The sequence below is a fragment of the Dermacentor variabilis genome, chromosome 2 (assembly GCF_050947875.1).
Source record: "Dermacentor variabilis isolate Ectoservices chromosome 2, ASM5094787v1, whole genome shotgun sequence".
Taxonomy (NCBI): Eukaryota; Metazoa; Arthropoda; class Arachnida; order Ixodida; family Ixodidae; genus Dermacentor; species Dermacentor variabilis.
The window spans coordinates 153,338,743-153,358,250 of NC_134569.1; the positions used below are offsets into that span (position 1 = coordinate 153,338,743).

At 46.5% G+C, this 19,508-nt stretch overlaps 1 protein-coding gene across 10 annotated transcripts in view; it reads right to left on the reverse strand.

The window, feature by feature from the left end:
* Positions 1-19,508, reverse strand: part of fray (oxidative stress responsive kinase frayed) — a 247,480-nt gene that overhangs the window by 65,925 nt on the left and 162,047 nt on the right. The gene's annotated exons all lie outside the window — the stretch shown is intronic.

The window sequence follows — 19,508 nt, forward strand, 5'->3', positions numbered from 1 at the left end:
ATACGCCTTGTGTTGCGCCGCCGGCTGGCTGGTTGGCTGCGCGGGACAATACGGACCTTGTTTATACGCGGCAACCGACTCGGGGGTGAAGACGGTGGGAGGGTGTGGATGGGATGATCTGGTCGGCGATATCATGCTACGCGTAGTACGCGTGCATTGGAAGAATCATTACCTCTCGTTTTTTTTTTTTGTTTTGTTTCGCCGCGATGTTTACAGGAGTGCGGAACAAGCCGGCTTTTGTTTTTGTGCGTCCGTTAAGGGTTCAAGAATAGGGTTCGTTCGTTCTTTGCTGATATGAAAACAGCGAGGAGGCTCGTATTTCGCGATTCGGTATAACTTGTAGAGGTGTGGCGCGGATAAAAAAATCACAGGGTCTCTTATGTCATCCCTCAGACGACTTGAACGAGAAAGCCCAAGTGCCCGATGCATTAAAGACGGACACATGACGTGCACATGCCCCTTAATTCACTTAGTCTAGTTCGCTTAGTCATCCTTCTAAATTCGCTTACTAATCCCCTTAATTCGCGTATTAATCCACTTAATTCGCTCACTCATCCTCTTAATTCGCGTAGTGTACTTCGCTTAGCCATCCCTCTTAATTTCAAAGGTCGAGGGTTCGCCTCCCACACGAGGTCGTGTGTTCGAGTGCCTTAATTAACTCTATGTTAATTAGCTTCGCCTTCATTAATACCAATGGTCATGGGTCATCGGTCGACTGACCGATGAGACATGTAAGGCCTCTAACCCAACATTATAGTAATACGTTATTAATTAAGACTTTCTACTTTATAACGTGATGCCATAATGTTGGATTAAACTCGCATGAGAAGCGCGCTTCACCTTTCATTAAAATAGGACAGAGATAGAGAGAAAAAGAGAAAGGCTATGCAAAGAAAGGCTATTTGAAACGCTATGCAATCTCTGCGACCTGCGAACACAAAGCTGCAGTGCTCTGCGTAGGCGTCACGAGGTTTCAGCGCTCCTTGAGCGCTATTCCAGTATGAATAGCGTTAAGAAAGCGCAGTATCAGAGTGCATAGAGTCATCCAGTACTGACGCTATAGATACCGATGTTAGTTTTAACTCCTGCCTTTTGGAGAACGGACCCTTCGGAGCGCTGTGTCCAACGTGAAGCAGGCAAATTGCACGAAACAGAGGCAGAAGAGCTTACCCTTTCTTTAAAGTTTGCATACGCCCGTTTAATAAAACGAAAATAGAGAGCTCTAGAACAGGGGCCCCAAAGAGCTTTGCGGGTGTCAGCGTTGGGGTACGCAGGATTGGAGAGCTTTGGAATAGGGCTTTGCTTTTGTGGATAGCGTCGAGTTTGCAGCGCCACTGCGGCGTCAAAGAAAAGCTATTATTAATAATTAAATAAAATCGGCCATTTTATGATCAGAAAATAAATTCGTGTTTTCGTGTTTAATTACAATTTTGAGGTTATTCTATTAGCGGCAAGCAATTTGTTACGCTTAGTTATGAGTAACCAACTTCACGTGCTTTCACCATTCAAGTTAAGCCGTGTTAGGCTTACGAGGCATGAAATAGACAATCGAACTCGGAATCATCGGCGTCTAATGAATCAATCTTCATTACACGCGTGAGTTGAGAGAGAGCGATAACCGCAGTCACTTCTCCTAGCTTACGAACTTCACGCTTTACCACGAATCGAGCCCAGTTTGGTGCTAGGTTAGAGCCGTCGCTTCTATGCGTACCGCCATGTTTGTTGACGCAAAGCTTTTGGGGCAGCTTTTAAGGGTTCCGCTAAATCGGCGAAATAGCGTGCCCGACGCAAAACCCAAACGCGGTTTGCGTCTCGCGCATGCGCAGTGGCTTCGACGCTATTTCTTTGGGGCCCCGAAACGTTTGGGGCCTCTATTCTAAAACTCTCTAATGATTGTGAGCGGGTTCTGCACCACAAGGCTACATCTGGGCTATATTATATAACAGGACATCGTACTAGAAAATAAGTTAGAGTTGAGTTGAATTGAGTTGACTTTAGAGTACACCGTGCACGGGCGTGCAGGGGCATTGTCGCATTTCACCTCCTTGATAGTGCGGCCGCAGCAGTTGGCTATCGAACCCCCAACCTCGTTTAACCTTGTCAGAAAAACGCCATCAAGTCGATGCATCGAATATAAACATAAAATATATATTTAAAAAAAGAACGCTCATGCATTTGCGAGGCTGGTAAGTTCTCGTCTTACAGTGTGGCACACATTCACTTATCTCGCGTTTCTGATGCGCTAAGGTTACAATTAACTTTTTGATCTAGCGCTAAGAGTTATTACGCAACGCACTGCTCTTGCGAAGCCTTGGTTGTCTTTGAAATGAGATTATATGAAAGTTCGCAAACTGCGTACCTGGACATATCGATGATAATTCTGATCAGATCTTGCCTTCCAAAAACAGAAAGACAGAGAGCTAGATCTATAGCGAAATGACACTGCTGGCGTGTACGTATGCCGGCCTATATACAAGCTACTCTGCGCGCAGAAAGCGTCAGAAAGGCACAAGACGTGCACCTGGGCTACAATAGGCTTATAACACGATAGGCCAGCCATCGGTTTGTAGTCGTAGTTTTTCACGGCCCTACGCTTCTTTATAGGCCCAGCTTCCGGCGCGACTGGGCTCTTTAAACTCGTTTCATGTAAGATTCACGAAGTGGAACATCTTTTCGCCAATGTCTTGCCCTCATTTGGTGGGACCTACGCGCAAGGAATTTATGGTGTTACGCTTACATGGTGCAAACTAACTCAGGACGGTATTAAGCGTGACGTAGAGTGTAGTATAGTGGCAGGAGGCTCGACTGAAGGCAGAGCCGACGATCAACGACATTCCTTCCGCACGTTTTAAACTTGTAGTAAGAGAAATTAGATTACCGTGCAGGGCTCCCCGTTAACCATGGCCCGGCTTCGAAAGGTTGTGCGTAGAAAACACGCGTACGCAACGGGAACGAAAAAGGGACAAAAAAAAAAAAAAAGACGACTCAATCGCCGCGGATACGAACACCAACTGCATTTCGCTTATTTTTCAAACGCCCGATCTTTCGAGTCACGAGTCCTTACTAAATCGCCCAACTTTCCATCGTTTTGAGGACATTTAAAAGCGCGTTGATGTCCTTTATCCCTACAGCTGCGCAAACTTTACTACACAAGGAGTCTGAAACTAGAACTAGAAAGTCGGATAAGAAGGCGTACGTACTAAAATGATCTCGCGTTCCGCTCAATGATTCGACACGTCAGAGTCCGTTGCATGTAGTAATGCGAGCGCACCTTATTATTCGGAAACGTCGTTAGGTTAGCGTGACGGTTAGAACAGGCTTGAGATAATCCCCATAACCTGTGCAAGCAGTTTTTTTTTTTTTTTTACACGCAGTGACGGAGACTTGATCAAGTTCATAAAGTCGGTGGCACATTGGAGGATGATTTTGTTTTAGCCCGTTCGCATCCGCCACGTATATTCGTCCGACAAACGGAGTCACTTTCCGCCTCAGCGGCCACTATTGGAAATCCCGACGCATTTTTGAACGTACTTGTATGATAAGGAGACTATTTTCTTTTAAACCAGTACGAATGTGTCTTTCTTAAATCGTTAAAAGTTGTGTGGATGATCGAGCTTGTCTAACGCTATTCTCCTTACGCTTGCCGACTGTGTTTTCTAGAACAATTATGATTAACCTATTTCGACACCTTGTTTCACAATTCTAGTGTAATGTTTCAAAAATACTTAAGTAGTTACTCCCCTATGCAATGCCATCTGACCTCGAATATATTGTAAATAAATAAGTCCTATACTGATTGAGTGACTGGCTTCTCTTCCGACATTCATTTGCAAAGAAAACTTAATATTTTCTTGGTATAACGAGCAATTAGTCTGCCGTCACGATCCTGCATTGCGTCAGGGAATGTGTCGCATCTCACGTGACCACACGAGGCCTACGTGGGTGCGCGCAGTAGCATTTTCCGGGCGACACCGAAAGTGACACAAGTGTCAGCGAAGTGAACTCCGCTTGAGGGCTTTTGCGTCTCGCGATCGACATTCGTAACAAATGTTTCGGGGCGAACTTTTCCCGCTTGCGCCCTATATCGCTGTAGACTGTCACGCGAAAGAAAGTCAAATCGGCGGCGAAATAACGGCAATTTAATGCGCATATAGAACATGTAGGACTTAGAACACGAAGCACCTCGTATATTCAGTGAAGAAATTAACGAAATGACATTAGAAGAACCAGACAAGCCGCCCTTAAACTAAAACTAAAAAGCTACTCGCGGACTGTGATCTGCGAGGCACCTGCAACAAAAGATGAACTTAATATACTGCTTGTTAATTAAGACGGTGTTAGACCAGTGTTTTCGATAAGTGGTCCTGCCTTTATGTATGAATTGGCGCACTGCGCTCTTGCTGTGGACTGCACCAAAACTGAGCTGTGCGTATGGACTTTTCGTGTCACTTTTGAACCAACGAATCAAGGCTACTAAGTGGAGTAGACATTCGTTAGATATATCGGGGAAAGTCTGGATTGCAGCATTGTTATGTTGATTGTGATTAACTTCGTTGTCATTCATAATGTCATTCATTACTATTCTTATTTATTTATTTATTTATTTATTTATTTATTTATTTATTTATTTATTTATGTGGAAACCATGTATTTATGTGGAAACCATGTATAACAGAACAGGTAAAAGAACAAAAAAGCTCATAAATAAAGGAATGAGTGAGAAAAAGGAAGACAGTGTGAAAACTGTACAGACAGATATATAAAAGAAAGAAGAAGTGCGCTACGCAAAACCGCAGTTTGACATGTGTTTGAACAACTCGCCCAATAACATGCTCTGAGCGAGCGCCCGTCTCCAGAACTGTTTCCGTACTTCGTTCGAGCGGTATCTCACGTGCGGGACCTCGTGTTCTTGCTGTCTCAATTCATTCAGTGTTTCTCGCCACATTTCGCGACTCCGTTCTTGTTTGCCAAGTGACGAGGAGTATTCGGTGCCACCTAAAGGCGCCAACCTCTCATTACTATTAAATCGTGTCAATGAAGAAAAAAAAAAGAGCTATAATTGCGCTGTGATGCTTCCTACGATAGAAAGACTTGCGGAACAACGATCACGTGGTAATTTGTTTCAGTGAAAGAAGCAACGAGGTCCACCAGGACGATATATATATATATATATATATATATATATATATATATATATATATATATATATATATATATATATATATATATTATGACTAATGCTAACACGGCTAGCGATTCCACCTTACAGTACCCGCTCGCCGTGACGTGATGGATTGTGGCAATGCCAATCCGTATTATATAACTGTTCATCGTTAAATTTGAAATTACACCGCATCCTAAAGGAACTAAGGACTGAACGTGGCAAGTTTAGACAACGCTTCCTGCGCCAGAACGCCAAACGGCGTCTAATATGAAAAAAAAAAAAACATTGAAACCTGTTACATCACACTCGTGAGCCAGCGCTAAGGTTTCGGCTCTAGATTCGAGAGATGGCTGCTTGGCCTCTCTGAGTAATAACCGACCCACTTTCTTTTCCAGATAAATGAATTACAATACGGGCTAGGAAGCCTACCACCGTAAACTGTTGGTATACACCAGGTGTTTTTTTTTCCCACCAAACAGATAGCACAATTCTAACCCTTGAGTTAAATTACACGATCGTTACTTCTACGGAAAATCAAAATACTTAATTTAATAATTAACGTAACCAGACCAACTGACTTTTGAATTAATTACCTTAAGGCACATATATAAATCTACGAATTATAGCTACTGAGTTCGATATGGTTCAAGGAAATCCGTAGTGACCGCTCGAGGGAGAGGCATCACTCAAATGCATCGTCCATCGAAAGAGCGAGTGAGGCGTGTGGCGATGTCTGTTAATTGCGGCGACCTTTAAGGGCTGCGATCTCCACGTCGATCCAGACGGAGCCGAAAACCGGACCGGCGTCCGAATTTCGAGGCTTCCACCACGTGTTCAGTACAAGCCGACGTCAGGGTGCACGACAAGCTGACGCGCAGTGTCACCTCCATCGCAGGGCGTGTAGCGCAATTTTCACGTCATGAGGCGCATTTAACTAATCGGGCGAGTTAGCTCATTCAAGCTGATTTTCCTGTACAGAGCACCGATAAGCATGTTCATCGACCAACTACCATTAATCGTCATCTTGCCGCAACTGATTGAAGCTGTGGCGCTGCGCTTGATGCCGGGAAGAGGGGTTCTAATGTAGGCTGTAAGATACCGCCCATATTGACAAATTAGCCATCTTGTGAGCTCCGATTGGCTTTACGGGGGGCTGCCTCTCTGAATGGCTTAAAGCGCCATGCGTGGCTGAATTGGACGACGTGGTGGAATTTGGCGATGTCCAGATTAATAGCACCATAGAGCGAAGTTTTTCTTTTTCTTCGCCTACGAAATTGTCTTTCGAAGAAATATTTTGTACAATCCGTATTATGGGACTTTTTTTACGGGCCAAATAAACAACGATTTGATTACGAGGCACGTCGTGGTAGGATTAACTCCGCATTCACTTCGACCGCCTGGGGTACTTTGGCGGCCACCTGAATCGAAGTACGCGGGAGCTTTTGCATTTCGCCCCACCCATCGAACGGCACAGACAGTGGGCCACAGCGGCGGGCTGGAATCTTTTATAGCTTCTTGCTCCACTTAGCTGTACGCCAAGTTTCCCTTTCAACGCACACGTTTAGTTAAGGCGTAACCATGACCTCGGGTTTGCTGCCATTAGACATTGGACTCATTCGCCGAAAACGAAACTAAACTAAACCAAAGGAAATGAATAGAGAAGAAGCTTTTTTTTTCTGTAGATGGTTGGAGCGTGTAAAGGGTACAGCGTCCACCCTGCTAAGCCCGGTCGCGCCCTCGTCCGAGCATAAGTCGCCGGGAACCCAGAACAGGAGAATAAAGAAAAAAAAGGGGGAGGGGAAGGGGGCTTTATCTGGTCACCGTACTATAGTGTTAGACCCGATATTGCACTCGTTTCTTATTCAAAGAATGGCGCATAAGGTTATACGAAAAAAAAAAAAGAAGACGAAGACGAGACACGCAAATCAAAGCGGAGAAGTGCGGTGGGCGAAAGACGAGACGCGATCCATAAGCTCTGCGCGTAGTCCGGGCGTGGTGCCAAGGGAGGCACCGATTCTCTATCGGTTCATTTCCCACAGATACTGCGGTGCTTCGGGCCTCGCTGCCCAGAAAAAAAAAGAAAGAAAAACAAAAGAAAAATTAAGGGCGAGGAAAAGTAAGAAGGCTTTTGTTCGTTTTAACTTCTCGTCTTTTTTTTTTCTTTCTTTGTCTCGTTGGTGACACCTACAATATATGACGCCGACGGGCACACGTAGTACGTTCCGCGTAGCCGAAGTGATCCAAGGGCGGACAGACAGAGGCACGTGCTGAGTTGGCCCTCGAGCATGCGAGAGAGCACGCGAGGGAGGACGGGGCGCACAAAGTGACGAAACATGCGTGTGCTCGATGGGATTTCCTGATCGGCGCTGCGACTCATTTTTTTCGGAGTCAGCGCATCCGTCTTTTCTCCATGTCGTTCTTATCTTCTGGCCCTTTTCTTTACTCTAAGTGCCTTCAAGGGGTGATAAAGAGAGCAACACTATATCAACTTAGACTGGTACAGTATTTCTTCAAATCACCTTTTTTATTCATTTGACGGGGAATGGTTTACCGTTACCTTCTTTCTTCATAGCGTCTTTAGAATTTCATGTCGCAATTCTAGCGGCAGTACGTCAGAGTGACGTCGCGGATTTCGAAATGTTTCCTCGTATTTGGGCCCATCTGACGTAGGAAAAGCCGGAACTTGCTAGCTGGGGTCTATCCTTCCTTTAGAATGCATGCTGTAGTCTTGCTTCTCTCTCTCTCTCTCTCTCTCTCTCTTTTTTTTTTTTTTTGAGAAAGACAGTTAACTGGCCTCAAACTTCATAGCGTCACGAGGAGCTGGTTGGTGCGGGAACTCCGCAGTGGCATCACCGCCCGTCTTTTGTTCTTGCATCTTTTCTGGCTTACGAAGTATTTTCTCACGGTACTGAGGGTGGTCGCTTTGCTATGAAGGTGTAATTTGCTGATAAAGCTAAGTAATCATTCATTTTAGAAATAAAGAAGCAAAATTTTCTCGACATTTGAAGCGCAGGCAGCCAAATGCACTGTCTCACAAGGCGCCGAGATCAAGTGGCTTGAATAAGGACACATTTCTTCTCTCTCTCTCTCTCTCTTTGTTAACTCCGACAGTATGTGAAGTTTGGCTACTAAAGATTCTGCGGTCCTGAAAGCGCAGATAAAGAAGAAAGACCCCCCCCCCCCCACTCCAAAAAAAGACAAAAACACTAAGGAATCTAATAAGAAATAAAAATATTCGAAATCTTTCACCATTGCTTAAAAACAATGAAACACACTACATACGATACCGACTACAGACATGATGACGTTGCAAATATACTCAAATCAAACGCAATGCAGGGACAGCGCGTGAGCTGTGACAAGCATAGATGATAAGTCTCTGCTCATGTTGAAGCAGTTCGGTTCACAGCAAAGCGCAGGAATAGTCCCTAATGTGAAAATGTTCTCGTCGCGTTAAACGTAGATGAAAAAGGGAATGCTCCCCTGACATTGCTGTTTGTCTGAACGTACAGGAAGTCCGCTTCATATTAGACAGGGCGTCAGAAGGCGGTCGCGATATTACACTGCCGGTAGAACGAAATGAAAATGTCCGCATAGCAAGCGAAAATGGTGCAGAGCTCCTGTTAGCCATGTGCCTCCATTGTCAAACGGAGAAGCCATTCAAAGCTTCCAGCTGCTGTCAAAGTCATACGCTCTCTCTGTCTCTCTCTCCGGAAACTTTCATTTTTTTTTTAAGTGGGAAATGTAACTCACCCAAAAGGGCACGTCATATTTACCGAAACTGGTGTGCGCGTCCATTAACGTTCACTCAGCTTATAGTTAGCGTTTACTTACAAAGAAGCGATGACTTCGTGCGGCGAATGGAAAATGAGTCAGCTTCAGCGCCCCTGCGGCCACGGCACTTATACTTGGGCTGAAGTGACGCATCGAAGCTGGCGATAATTAAGCGTACTTGCCGAAACGCTGGCCCGAATAAAAGTGCACGTTAGGACTGCTTTACGTGTACGCTAAGGTCAACAACGCTATTATCGCAAGTTGGAAGTTTGCGAAGAGGCGTATGTGTAACTTTCTTCTACTACTATTTCTTCAAGTTCCTCATTTTTTTCCACCGCCTCTTCATCGATCAGAGCTATGCAATTTCTCCAAGGAGCAAGAATACTGACGTGTTTCTTCCATTTCTCTATTGTTTACGGAATGCTTCCTGAATTTATTTTACCTTGAGGTCTCTTAGCCACTCTATATTAATCTAAGTGCAGCTTGCTTTATAAAACAAGATAACGATAAAAAGAACGCACCGCGTACTACGACGCCGGTGAAACTAAACGGACTCTCCAGGCGATTCCCAGCGCGTACGCGCGTTGACCGTAAAAGGCGATTTCCCGTTTTACGCAATCATCGTCCCCGAGTCGTGGCACGGCCCTCGAGAGCCGTTATGTATACGCCGCGCGCCGGGAACGTGACTTCCCTGCTTGTTCTTTCCGCCTATCGCGTACAGACGCCCGTGTACGCTAATGCTCCTCACTGCTGCAGTCACCGGAGCGGCTCGCGAGAAGGTATAACCGTGACCGCGAGACTTCTCGAGACCTTGGAGAGGCGCAGGGCCTCGCCCCACGGCGAGGTCCATTAGAGCGTGCGCTGCTCTTCCCCACGCCTCGCGCTTCTTTTATGCAGATGACGCGGCGGGAGAGACAGACGGAGCCTGCGTCGGGCCTGCGGCTATATGAGTGTGGCTATGACTGCGGCTCTAATGACGGCTGAACAGTCAAGAGTGAGTCAAGCGCGGACTGTTGGAAGATGCACCATATGGTGGCTTTTGCGGATAAGAATAGCAACGTCGAAGGGGAAAGGAAAGATGGCCGCAGAGTAGAGAGACTTCGCAGATTACTGGGCGCTATAGGGCGCGACATTCTGTGGGAGGCAGGCGGCAGTTCATCACTTACGCCACGCGATGGACACAAATCCGTGTTTTGTCTACGCCGGAGAATACGGCCACCTGCGACACCGCACCACTTTCTTTTCGCATTTTCAGTGTCCCACTGCTAACCTCTCTTTTGTTCCTGTCCTCGAATTACAAAGGGGGGGGGGGCGACAGGGCACCCTAATTGAAGCTACTTCTACCATTGCTGCTGAGGTAATACCCATAATGAGCCGCTAATGGAAAAATCCATATCCGGAAAGGTCGGGGGAAGTGGCCTTCACTGCTGTCAGTGCAAGCTCGAAGCAGCGAAACGCAACGGAACGCAGTAGCGAGTGTCTCGGCAATTGAACGCGATCCTGACAATGGTTAACTTTTTATTTCGTTCTTTCTTTCTGCGCAACCTGGGTGCCAGTATATAGATCTGCACTGTGCATGGAATTCGCTTAGTGCACAGTCTATTCAATTTTACGGGACACATTCAACTGAGCGTGACGTCACATTTGCGCGGGCACGCGCGAGTGCGCGCCCTGCAAAGAAACTTCGGCTTGAGGCACCAACGTGCGTTGCCTGCAAGTATTGAAACGATACGGTATCAGTATAAGTTATTCCTCTATACAATGTGAAAACCGCCATTGTTACCGTGAGAGGAGGCATGGTAAACCAGAAAAGGCAGCAGAAGCGTGTCGATGACGCCCTAAAGTTCTCGCACGAGCTCTACCTGACTTAATTGCTAATAGCAGCCGAGCAAAGGCGACGTTGAATTGTAAGGGAGCCAAGGACCCAACTTGTCAAGTTTCGAAAACGTTACTTTCGCCAAAACGGTCTCAATGAGATACATTTTGAACTCCGTGACATCACACTGACGCACCGGCGCTGAAGTTTGGAAGCGAAATAAAAGAAAAGAATTATAGTAAAATAAAGTCACGCGCTCGTTTTCTCCAACAATGATAAGCCTTTCCACGCTAAACGAGTGAAAATGTGGCTTTCAACGGATATACTTTACCATACTATAGTGATCTAGTATCGCTCCTAAAGTGTTCTTTTAGAACGAGATCAAACGAGCTAGACTTCACTGTCGCCACAGTATCGGACGCCCAGCGCACGCCTGCATTTCGCAAAAAAAAAAAAAAAAAAAAAAAAAATAACCTGCCCTCGGCAATTTTTCACCACCAGAATTGCTTCTTTCTCTGCCCGCATGGGCGTTTCTCGCCGCCTCCAGCAGCGTGCAACACAGGCTTTGATCACAGGGGGCGACCTTCCCTAGCCGCTGTGCCGCGGGCGGGCATTATTAGGGCGTGTTACGGACACCCCCGCCCCTGCCACCGCGCCCCCCTCCACAGCTGGTAGTCGCATTCTACCCATTAAAGGCCGGCGCTTCCCAGAGAGACAGCGACGACGCCAGCGAGAGAGAGAAGCGATTCGAGAGGATGCGCGAAGGTGGTGCAGTATAACGTTAAGTATAGTGCTCCCGCAGTGAAAGGGCTCGCCGCGCTGCCACCACCACGGCCGTGCCACCTAGGCGGAAAAGAAACGTCTCTAGAAGTTCCCTTTGGTATTTCTCTTTCTTTCTTTTCTTTCTTTCTTTCTTTCCTTCTTTCTTTCTTTCTTCCTCTCTTTCTTTCTTTCTTTCTTTCTTTCGCCCGCAGACCACCCGCCATTCCGCCGACGCCGCGAGATTGCGCACTTGGCAGTTCCGAGCACAGCAGCGGATGGATGGATAGATGGATGGATGGATGGATCCTATGAGCGTCCCCTTTGAAACGGGGCGGTGGGTTGCGCCACCAAGCTCTTGTTATTATATTTCTTAATGTCCTACCTATGTTAAAAAAGAAAACAAAGAAAAGGGGGCAAAACCCACGTTGAATTCCCATAACCAAACTTTCTGAACCCCTACTGGGAACTTTGTTTTTCTACGTATCCGTAGTTTGTCGTTTCCCTATTTTGCTTCCACCAACCTTCTAATTGCCGAAACCGCGCCCTCTGCTGTCGGAAAAGCGAAATGATTTCGACGCAAGCCAGAGTATTGATCATGCACATTCGAGGTCAAAAGGTTATGGGAACATCGACATTAAAAAAGAAACAAAGATTTTTTTTTCTTTTTTTGCAGATCCAGCGCACAGAGTGATAAAGGGGATGGGAAAGGCAGGGAGGTTACATGCTGGGATCTGCGTGACGCGAAGCTTTAGTGGAGCGGTTAATTAATGGTTATACAACCAACGATGATGCGTACGATTGTGTTTACATTCACATCGTACGATATGCAACGTGCAATCTCATGCAATGTTTATGTTCCCCCACAAAAGACGCAACTTTAATCTTATGCAGTATTTATGTTTACGCGCTAGGGCCACTCACAAGCTATGCCGAATTGCGAACACCGAATCAGGCGGATGAAGGTGTCTGTTTCATACGCAGCGATTCCACGAGGACGGACGCGATGTGTGATATGCTTGCTGAGGGAAGAGTGATAATGAGAGGCTTATGGGCTTACGATACATGTCTGGCTTCATTTAGGGATTATGTACCTCCTGTGTCACAGTGGCCCATACTCAATGTAGGTGATTGGTCAAGAAATGGTCCGCACGTCCCCCCCCCCCCCGCCGTAGCACGTACTCGAGGGCTAAATCGAAGAAAATAGGGTAAACAAAAGAATTCGTTGAATGCAATCCGCTAAACCATTAAGGGGTCGGTGTGCTTTAAGTATATCTCTGAGTCGACGTTATGTGATCGGGTCTTATGCAAAATTTATTTTGACTTATTAAAGAAAGTTCATGTGGGAGGGGGTTCACTGCACGCCGATTTTCGTCAAGCTTCGCGGTGAGCAGAGCCCCCCGCCTCTTCCCCTTTTGTCTATCTAGCTCTCACAGCCCGCATGTCGTTTCGTGACGTCAAACTCCATAACTCTCTATGATTTTGTTTTGTTCTGCGACAGTATTGTGCAAGGAATCCTTTTACACACACGGACGTGCAAACCGGTCTCTTAGGGTTCGTGGTTTATACATTTTGTCACTCTTCGTATCTAGAATTAACGTCGTTTCCTCACTGCAGAAATAAACGTAGAGAGAGAAATGTACTAGCTTACGTTGCTTATCCTCAAACAACTACGCATACGTAGCAGGTGGCGTATACGGGGCGTTTATTCGCAAATACCATAACGGCGTACCTTCGTCATCGTACTTTCGCGCTGTGGATTTTTTTTTTTTTTTACAAGATGCGTGTACAGCGCGGTCAGCACGCAGCCTGCGGAACTTTCCATTCCTACAGCATAGTCGTTCGCGACGGTGGGCGCGCCACGCTTCCCGCAATTATTAAGGCATCTCGCTGAGCAACCTCGTGACTGAAAGGTAATTTCTCCATATTTTCTTTAGATGACGGCTGTTGTTGTCGGGCTCACGCGGCTGGCAAGCGCCTACTTGTCGCCTAACGCGCGCGCGCGCGCCGCCCCTTTTTGGGCCTTTTTTCCTGTTTCTCTTGATTTCGCCTTTTAGCGAACCGGAATGGCTTCCTTTGTTTCCGACTGACCGCGGCGGGAATGCCCCCCCTGTGATTAACGCTCTGACGTCATTAAGACTGTGACGCCGCGGTGAGAACTGAGTGGACGGGAAGCTTTCAGAGAACCACATAAAGAAGAAAAACTAACGGCCGCGTCACGATGGCGGAAAGGGGCAACTGCGGTTGATTTACGGGCAGTAAAAAATTGGACAGACGACGACTACGTCTACGTTCTGCAGGTTTGTGCAGTAAAACAAGTGCTCTTGCGCTCTCGGGATTCTAAAGGATAACCTTTGAACTTACTTTTCTTGGTAGCCTGGCCTCACAGTTCATCAGACTAGAAAGCAACACGAAGTCACACACAGTACATGAAGGCGACAGACTTGTTCGCCGCGCCTTCGCTTAGTCCGTGTGAATGATCTAGGCTAGTCTCTCTCTCTCTCTTGCTCCTTCTACCCACGTGTAGGGTAGCAAACTGGTCGAAGTCTCGTTAACTACCCTGCCTTTCCTTCCTATTTCTCTCTCCCTCTCTCTCGTCTTACTTTTCTTACCGCAAACTACACGTTTTGGCATTTGCGTTTGCCTGGCGTCTCTTTTTCTCCCGCTCCACGCGCTGCTAGACGGTCGGCTTGCGGAGAAGCGAACCCGACGGAGACATTCACAGAGCGGGAAAGGCGAACACGAAAATTAGAGACACGCAGTAAATTATGACGCCGTTATCTACACGATTGTTATGGGAGTAAAAACTGAACACCACGGTGTCCCCTCATTCCTGTCGCTTAGAAACACAAAGGTATATAGGAGCTGTAATGCACTAGCACTACACGCGCAACTGTACGTGATGTCGGTCAGAAAATTTTATGATCCGCATCGTGCAGAAGAATTCAGGACGACGTGCTCACGAGCAGGCTGTTACGAAATACCGCACATGCACGCTTAAAGCCACATGCTCTGTTTACAAGGCAGGTATTATGCACGTTCGCAATTCCTGCTATCTTTACAGACAGCGTTTTATAGCGCGTATTCCCTTATACGTCTCTCTTGCTGTTAGCGAAGTCAGCATTAACACATTTGTCTTATCTATTTGCACATATCTTCATGAAATCATACAAGGTAATGTATCCTTCCATAATTGACAAATAATAGCACGTGCGACGCACACGCATAAGTGACGCGCGGCGTCAGGTACGCGTAGCATGCAAATGGTGCCACTCCCTTTCATTAACGCGTCCGTATGTACAGAATTTACATACGGATGGCGGTGATAGCGAACGGTGATAGCCGATATTCTAACTGACATTAAGAGGAAAAAAATGGAGCTGGGCAGGCCATCTGATGCGTAGGGCAGATAACCGGCGGACCACTACAGAGCTGCACACTGGGTGCCAAGGAAAGGGAAGCGCAGTCGAAGAAGGCAGAAAATTAGGTTAGGTAATGAAATTAGGAAACTAGCAGGCGCAGGTTGTAAGCAACTAGAGAAAGACAGGGTTAATTGGAGATCGCCTAGTGAGGCCTTCGTCCGGTAGTGGACATCAAAAGAGGCTACTGCTGGTGATAGTGGTGGTTCTTTCCTAATGCCTTGGCACTTTGTACCACTTGTTTTTATGAATAAAGGTTATTATTATTATTATTATTATTATTATTATTATTATTATTATTATTATTATTATTATTATTATTATTATTATTATTATTATTATCTCCACAGCGTGTTCTAAACGGAGTCTTCATCACAAGGAAAAAAATTGCGTGAAATAGGTATAGACTTCATTACATAAATTTCAGAGAAACATGTTTTTACGGACCCCGATGCTTCTGCAATGAACAATACAAGCTTAATCGGAACTCGGAGTAAGATAAGTCGAGCGAAGTGTAATACGCCGCTGCTACTTGCTCGTCAGTCAGAGACATTGTAACATCGACTCGGAACACACATTAGCTGAATATGTCCCGCGCACCACGGCGAGAGATATTGTCTGAACACCATTGTGTTCTAAACGAAGTGAACACGATTTGTCACGCTTTATTAACGTTACGTGGCAGGTTAGGGTCATACATGCCGTTCCCTTCAAAGCAGTGGCGTGCGTTGGATTCATTATTCACGCACTTCCCAGAAACTGGCCTTCTCAGAAAGCTTTAGCCAAGGTTCACTTCATGATATAGAAAGGCCTGATCTGTAAATATCATTACTTCATTTACTCGCGCACTCGTAATTTCCTATTTTCTTTATTAAGAAAAAAAAAAAAACCATTTTCACTTCCCTCGGGAATCTCTTGGTCTCTTTTCCAAGGAAGAGGGGCACTTCATCGGTCACATGCACACCGGCAAAGAAAATATACCTGTTTTGACAAACATCTCGCTTGCTTTGTCTTATAACGTAAGGCGTGTTGCATCGAGTTATTTAGCTGTTTCTGGGTAGCATTTCTTCGGGACAGTAATAAACCTGCGAAGAATACCTATAGATATAAGCCTCGTGGTCTTATCGGGCTCGATTCGCTTTTTTTTTTTTCGCGACTATATAAAGGCCACGATAACCCCTTACTTCCTATACCATCCTCCTCTTCCCGATCTGCCTCTATCGCTTTTCATTCTCCCGAAATATATCCTCGCGTGTTCCGCCCGCAAATGCACTAGTAGAGCTCGCTTTCTCAGTTGTGCGTGGTTATTCATCTAAGGCCAATATCTAAGGTCTGACAGCTGCTTAAAGCAAACAACCGTTACGTGCAACGCCCACGTGAATTTCTACAACAATGACACCCTAACGATAGACAGCGCGATAAGATTAAATAACAAAAGCAGAAAACGGTAGAATATAAGAGTGTGTGGGAATCGCACGAGGGGGGCCAACTGTACACGGTCGCATATATCCATAAAATGAAGGCAACGATGCATGGAAGCACTTGTAGCGCGAGACTGCAACGAAATCGGTTCCGCGCCAAAGGCCAGAAGCGTGGTGCTCGTGCACGTGGAAAGTCGCGAGCATTTCCATATATAGACGGCGTCGCGCTGCCCAGCATATCAGAGGTGACGTAGGCGTACGCCATTTGTCGGCATTAATTTTGCGCACTTCAAGCATATCAGCATGATAACGATAACGCGCACGGTGGCACCTGTACAAAGGGGCGTGTTCCGTGCTGCACACGTGAAGAGCTCGCGAGAACGAAAACGCGGACGCTCACGTACAATTGTTCTCGGGCCGCGAGCCTGTTCCGCAAACATTTGCGAAAAAGCACCGCTTGTCTTCGTTTTCTTTTTCGTTCTTTTTTTTTTTTTACTTCCCCTTTCACTGCTGTATCTGCTCAGTCACGCGATGCAAAGCGACAATGAGCTTCACGTCACGAAACCGGGAGGTGGACATTTATCCGAGATGTCACACACTCCACTTAACAGCACAGCAGTTCCCCCCCCTAGTGATGATCAGTGTTAACGTGAACATCAGTGCATTTCGCCCCAGATTTTGAGGACGTACTGCTCGGAACTGGCACTAAGCACGTGTTTTCTGCTAAATGTATTGACTTTATTACTGCCAGCTGGCGTCAATTCCTCAATTGGTACCACGTGGTCCTAATGGGAATGTATTTTCAATTAGTAAAGTGAAGCCGTTATTAGCTAACATCCCGCTGCCATTTATCGCTGCGATGAGACAGAATTTCCCTCGAGCACACGCGAGTTTCAATAAGGCTGTTTGCACACACGCGTATGCACGCGCACATACATGCGCGCGAAGGAGTCACATCTGTTATGTGCAGGTACGTCCGCAAAACTCTCGATGTATGTGCGTGTTTCTAGACTATTTTGTGCACTTTCACTTGTCTGCGGTCCTGTGTGTAACTCACAGTGCCATTTTGTTCGGTTATAGCTGTCTTCCATTGCTCGGGTGCAGACCTTCGAAAATTGTTCGTGATGTTTAGCCGACTCCAGTGTTCTTGTTGCTTTTACTTTAGAAGAGAAAGAGGAGTGAAGAGAAGCAGCCGGCGTCGATAAAGGCGCCAACTTCTCCTTTAATTTCATATTAAAAAATCACGTTAATGTAGGACATACGGTTCTTTTTTTCTTGGTTGGTCTTTTTTTTTTAGTAACGATGTTGCGTTCTGTTCGATATTCTGAGCGACTTTCTTTTTATAGCGCACGTACTCAAATCAATTAGGCAATTCTGATGACTTAAGTGTCGTCGAGTACCTCGACTCGTCGAGGCTCTCGGCGAGACTATAGGAAATTTCTACAAAGACGGATAGCCTAACGGCCATCCCACCACCTCCTATACGGTCTACCTCCAGCCTACTGCTCCGGTCGAACCCACAGCTCTCTGATGCTGCTGGGACGACCCTCTACCTTTACTCCCTCCTACCCTCCCTCTCTCTTTTAATCCCATTTCCCCCACCCTGCTGGCGCTGAGCCGTGCTCCCGCATGGGTTGCAGAAGATAGTGCTAGCCTTTCCTCCTTCCTCACAAGAACCACTTTTCTGATGCGCCCGGTTGCAGAGGCTTAGCGGCTATGGCGTTGCGCTGCTAAGCACGAGGTCGCCGGTTCGAATCCCGGCCACGGCGGTCGCATTTCGAGGGGGTGCCGTGCATTTGGTGCACGCTAAAGAGTCAAAGTGGTCAAGTCAGGTGGTCAAAGCTAATCCGTAATACCCACCCCGCCCTCCCCACCCCCACTACTGCGAGCATCGTAATCATATCGTGTGCCTTTGGAAAGTAAAACCCCGACATTTAATCAGTTTCCCTTAATTAGAAAATTGTGCTCCACGCGCAACGCTTTTTTTTTTCAAAGCGCACGAGAAACAGCTCGCACACATTTTTGAGCGCAGCAATAGCCGCGTGCCTTCTCACTTCGTCAGTTTGTGCGTCTTATCTTCGTTACCTTCGCCGTTCGCGCACTTTTTTAAGCGCCCGCGTCGTTGCCTCAGGAAAGCAGCCTTGGCTTCAGGAGTAGTCACGTGCCCTCGTGGACGTCATATCGTGGTCGTCTTCGCACTTTCCACAGCGCTCCTAGAGATAAGCGGATCGAGATAACTCGCAGCTTGTCGTCGCGAGAGCTGCACAGCATCGCTGTATCTGGATGACGTCCGTGCACGCCCCTTATGCAAGATACCAAAGCTGCAATACGTATACGTATTCATTATTTTCATTTTTTTTGTGTGTTGCAAAGCGTACCAATGAAGTGACACCGCCTTTCTCTTCCCACTCTTGTCTCGCAGATTGAGAGGCTCGACAGTGAGGATATATCAGACAAACATATTGGAAGTATCTGATTAGATTAATCTTCATCGCGCACGCACTCGCGTATATTGCCCACTTGACGAAACTCCCGAGTGAATAGCCGCCGAATGACGTGAGCACGCAGCTTCGGCGAACGACTCTCTGAACTCGAAATTTCTGGCTAGACGGCTGTAAGAGGCTCCTAAGATAAACCTCGAATCGGACGAGATCGTAAGTCTTTCGATGGAAAGAAACACCCTTTAACATCTCTTCCCTCGCCAAAAGAGCATAAAAAAACAAAAGAAAAAGCTCTTACCATCAGCTGCACACAAAGACATATGCTCAGAAGCACAAGTGTTTGTCTCAGGTGCATGGAAACTCGGAAAGCGGAGATGCAGAGACTCCGATAGTTGTCTCTCGGTACACTTGCTGCAAGAGTGTTTGCAAAATTATACTACCTCTCTCCTCGCTTACTTGGAAACCTTGAACAGAGTTCTTTGTATTAATAATAACAAGCAGCTGCCGCCTATTTTATGCCCACTGCATAAGAGGAACGCCCGTATCAGCGATGTCCAATTACTACTGTCTTGCGTCGGCCGACGGCCCCATATACTGCAATTCTTTATTGCGATAGCAATTTTAGGGACACTCATCGCGAATTTTCGGAGCCTTCGCAGACGTCATTGTGATGTTCTGTGTAAAGGAGGGGCAGGCAAATCTCCGAAGTTTTGA